Genomic DNA, 5,000 nt, shown 5'->3' with positions numbered 1-5,000 from the left:
CCACTCCTGCCCCACCAAGAACCACTCCTGCCCCACCAAGAACCACTCCTGCCCCACCAAGGACACATGAAGGATCTATTTTAGTTGATGCATAACCGAACCTTCCCCAGATGATCACACAGTCTTTCTCTCTTTCTCTTTCGCTCTCTCTCTCTCTCTCTCTCTCTCTTTCGCTCTCTCTCTCTCTCTCTCTCTCTCTCTCTCTCTCTCTCTCTCTCTCTCTCTCTCTCTCTCTCTCTCTCTCTCTCTCTCTCTCTCTCTCTCTCTCTCTCTCTCTCTCTCTCACTCACTCACTCACTCACACTCTCACACACACACACACACACACACACTGGACCACGCAAACTGTACAGACACACACACTGAAGACTTTTTGGCAGGGCCTTTTCACATGGCTCTGAGGTGAGCTAATACAGTTAGCGCTCCATGCTAGCTCCCAAGGGTGCAGTGTCATTCTGAGAGGAGAGCTACAATACTGCTGCTCTCTGTATCAGCTGGTATCTCTGTGCCTGTATCAGCTGGTATCTCTGTGCCTGTATCAGCTGGTATCTCTGTGCCTGTATCAGCTGGTATCTCTGTGCCTGTATCAGCTGGTATCTCTGCTGTCTGTAACCCTAACCCTCCTGGTTGTGGTAGAGACGTGATTCTTCTCGTTATATAAGTTCTGAGGTCATATTTGAGCCCATCTGAGGATGTCTGTATCGTCAGGAGAGTGGTGTGTGTGTGTGTGTGTATGTGTGTGTGTGTGTGCACGCGCAGCTGAGTGGAACTGTGACATTTATCACTCATGGCTGAAGGGCACTCTGAACAAATCCCCCTGGTGTGTCTGTGTGTGTGTGGTACAGGTAGCAGTAAAAGCTGTGAAAGTAAACACAGCACACATCTCCTCTGCTGGAGACCTGAGGGCTTCAAATCACTCGGAGTGTGTGTGGGTGTGTGTGTTTGCTCTGAATACTTATGTCTTTGCTGAAATATTGCCTCAAGGCCTGTTGATGCACAAACACACTCACACCTTCACAACACACACATACATACATACACACATGTGCACACACACACATACACGTGCACACACATATGCAAACACGGAGGTGAGGGGGGCCGGGTAGAAGCAGAGAGCATGAGGGGGGGGGGCGATCTCCACTGTTCTCTGATCCTCTATCTCTCTCCCCCTTCCTCCTCTTGCCCCCTCCCCCTCTCTCTCCCCCTTCCTCCTATCCCCCTCTCTCTCCCCCTCCCTGCTCTTGTCTCCTCCTCCTCTCTCTCGCTCTCTCTCTTTCTCCTGTCTCCTCTCCTCCTCCAGGCAGCAGCAGACTATGCCAAGGCCCACCTCCCCGCCGCCCTGCGCCAGCACCTGCTGGCCTACGAGAGGGAGAAGGAGAAGGAGAGGGAGAAGGAGAAGGAAGAGAGGGAGAAGGAGAAGGAAGAGAGGGAGAAGGACAGCAGTGGACAGTCCTATCCCTCTATCCTGGAGAAGCAGATCCTTGCGTTGGACAGAGACATGCTGGACAAGCTCTCTGCCTCCTACAACGAAGCAGGTAGCTCCTCCTACACCACCTCATCTTCCTCCTACAACTTCCTCATCTTCCTCCTACACCACCTCATCTTCCTCCTACACTTCCTCCTCTCCTCCTCCTACACCACCTCATCTTCCTCCTACACTTCCTCATCTTCCTCCTACACTTCCTCATCTTCCTCCTACACTTCCTCCTCTCCTCCTCCTACACCACCTCATCTTCCTCCTACACTTCCTCATCTTCCTCCTACACTTCCTCCTCTCCTCCTCCTACACCACCTCATCTTCCTCCTACACCACCTCATCTTCCTCCTACACTTCCTCATCTTCCTCCTACACTTCCTCCTCTCCTCCTCCTACACCACCTCATCTTCCTCCTACACTTCCTCCTCTCCTCCTCCTACACCACCTCATCTTCCTCCTACACTTCCTCCTCTCCTCCTCCTACACTTCCTCATCTTCCTCCTACACTTCCTCCTCTCCTCCTCCTACACCACCTCATTCTCCTCCTACACTTCCTCCTCTCCTCCTCCTACACCACCTCATCTTCCTCCTACACTTCCTCCTCTCCTCCTCCTACACCACCTCATCTTCCTCCTACACTTCCTCCTCTCCTCCTCCTACACCACCCCACAACATCGCTCCTTACAGCCCTCTCCCTCCCTCCCTCTCCCTCCCTCGTTCCAGATTCATTATGAGGCCCTCAATCATTCAGAGGTGTGGTATCACTGGGTATGTGATATTTACACAAAGGAGTGAGTTTAAACACTTAATCATTGGTTACCCTGCCTCTTTCCCCTCCCCTCCTCACCACCCTTACTTCCTCCTCCCCCCTCTCCCAGACACATGGTCTGTTTTCTTAGAGCTATTTTGAGTGAGCGTGTGTGATTGAGATTGTGTGTGTGTGTGTGAGTGTGTTAGGGCTTGAGGATGGGAACTAGGGAGCCAGGTGGCTGAGCGGTGAGGGAATCGGGCTAGTAATCTGGTTGTAAATTTAAAGGTGATCAAAAACTAAAAACGTTTTTGTGTCTTGTTGTGAGTGTAAGGTGTTTTCAACATTTCTAAAACTATTTTTTTACCGTTAGAAAGTTTTTTTGAATATAGTTTTTTAATTAACCTTTCGAAACTCAGGCTAGGCTAGGCTAGGGTGAGCTAGGCTAGGCTAGGGTGAGCTAGGCTAGGCTAGGGTGGGTCACACACACATTTTCAAACACACACTCTCTCTCTCTCACCCACATACTCTCACACACACTCTCTCTCTCACCCACATACTCTCACACACACTCAAACACTCAATTATTCCCAATTACAATCACAGCCTGGCTGATTGAAGTGCTCCTAAGTGGGCAGGCCTCAACCCCTCCCCCCCCCTCCCCCACACACACACAAACAAGGAATTTACTGTGACAGGAAGGTGTGAAGTGGAATAATATCACACTGTTGTAATATGAAAGATGAAGAATGAGTATGGATTATATGATTGAAATATGCCTTTTAATCACTTTTATACCTTTTATATGTTACACTACTGAAAAAGCCTGATGCAAAGCCATTGACTGTTTAGTATTTCCCCTAAGATATAGAAAGACAATTAAGCCCAAAAGTGTTAATCTGGAAGATTGGGTCTGGGTGTGTTAGAAGGCTATGTGATCAGGCTTCTACCATAGAAAAACTACAAAACCCAGCAGTAATTAGGCGATTTTACAACCCACGGCCCGGAGCCCAGTGTGACTGGCCGTCAAGGTCAGAGCGGGTCTACAAAAATAGATGATTCTCTATGCACCTGTAATCTGAAGCCTTTAGAGAGAGAGACCAATAGAGTGTAAAATTAATTATGCATTTGTGATAAACAGTATTGTACCAATAGCAAATTTACAGAACTGATAAGGTTTTGATATAAAAGAGTATGTCCGGAGAAGATTTCTCAGTCTGATTCTGCAGAATCTGGCTCGCGTTTGAAAGGAATCACCCTGTTGTATTGGATTCTGATCAAACACTTTGCATCAAACTCTGTGGAAGTTTCTGTGCTGTCTCAAACTCAGAGAAATTAACCCAAGGACTTAGTACTTTGATTTTCTTCATCAGGTGCATACGATAAACATATACGGATCTTACATATAAAAAGTACAAGGTATGCTAAGCTAATTGAGAATGGGAGCCAGAGCTGAGATGCAAAGGTAATTGGTGCCATGGATGTGCGCGGGGCGAAGCTAAGATAATTAGCAAGGGGTGCGTGTGAGCTGGGATGTCAGGCTAATTGGCGTGCGCAGCTAGGCTAGGCTAATTGGGGAAGGGGCACTCAAAGGGCACCTCTGCCCATTATCTCTATCACCATGGGAACCAGATAAAAATAATTAGCTGGACGGCAAGACACAGAGAAGGCAGCTGTAGACAGGATTACAAGAGGACTAAAGCCTCTCACACACACACATGTTTGGCGTTTCACACCTGTCTCAGAGCACAGACTGGGTCAGTGTCTCACACCTGTCTCAGAGCACAGACTGGGTCAGTGTCTCACACCTGTCTCAGAGCACAGACTGGGTCAGTGTCTCACACCTGTCTCAGAGCACAGACTGAGTCAGTGTCTCACACCTGTCTCAGAGCACAGACTGGGTCAGTGTCTCACACCGTCTCAGAGCACAGACTGGGTCAGTGTCTCACACCTGTCTCAGAGCACAGACTGGGTCAGTGTCTCACACCGTCTCAGAGCACAGACTGGGTCAGTGTTCACACCTGTCTCAGAGCACAGACTGGGTCAGTGTCTCACACCTGTCTCAGAGCACAGACTGGGTCAGTGTTCACACCTGTCTCAGAGCACAGACTGGGTCAGTGTTTCACACCTGTCTCAGAGCACAGACTGGGTCCAGTGTTCACACCTGTCTCAGAGCACAGACTGGGTCAGTGTTTCACACCTGTCTCAGAGCACAGACTGGGTCAGTGTTTCACACCTGTCTCAGAGCACAGACTGGGTCAGTGTTTCACACCTGTCTCAGAGCACAGACTGGGTCAGTGTTGACTTCTCTATCTATACCCTTCTCTTTCATCACCCCTCTCCTCCTCTCCTCCTCCTCACCCCTTCTACTCCTAACTCTCTCTCCATCCCTCTCTCCTCCCCTCCTCATCCCCATTCATCTCCATCTCCGGCTCTCTTACCAACCTCTTCCACCCTGTCTCCCCCCTCTCCCTGTCTCCCCCCCTCTCTCCCTGTCCTATCTTTCCTCAGCTCTATGCAGTGTGATGGCACAGGGTGATGGCACAGGTGATGATGGCACAGGGTGATGGCACAGGGTGATGGCACAGGGTGATGGCACAGGGTGATGGCACAGGGTGATGGCACAGGGTGATGGCACAGGGTGATGGCACAGGGTGATGGCACAGGTGATGGCACAGGGTGATAGCACAGGGTGATGGCACAGGGTGATGGCACAGGGTGATAGCACTGCCACGGTGCTGAACTCAGCATCTGCCTGGAAGACATCAGCCT

General features: G+C 50.0%; 1 pseudogene; it reads left to right on the top strand.

The window, feature by feature from the left end:
- LOC136951363 (protein phosphatase 1L-like) overlaps positions 1-5,000 on the top strand; it is a 20,205-nt pseudogene that overhangs the window by 12,940 nt on the left and 2,265 nt on the right.

The sequence above is a fragment of the Osmerus mordax genome, chromosome 11 (assembly GCF_038355195.1).
Source record: "Osmerus mordax isolate fOsmMor3 chromosome 11, fOsmMor3.pri, whole genome shotgun sequence".
In the NCBI taxonomy this organism is placed as follows: domain Eukaryota; kingdom Metazoa; phylum Chordata; class Actinopteri; order Osmeriformes; family Osmeridae; genus Osmerus; species Osmerus mordax.
Note: the sequence above shows the minus strand (reverse complement) of the source record. Positions and strands in the feature narration are given on the sequence as shown.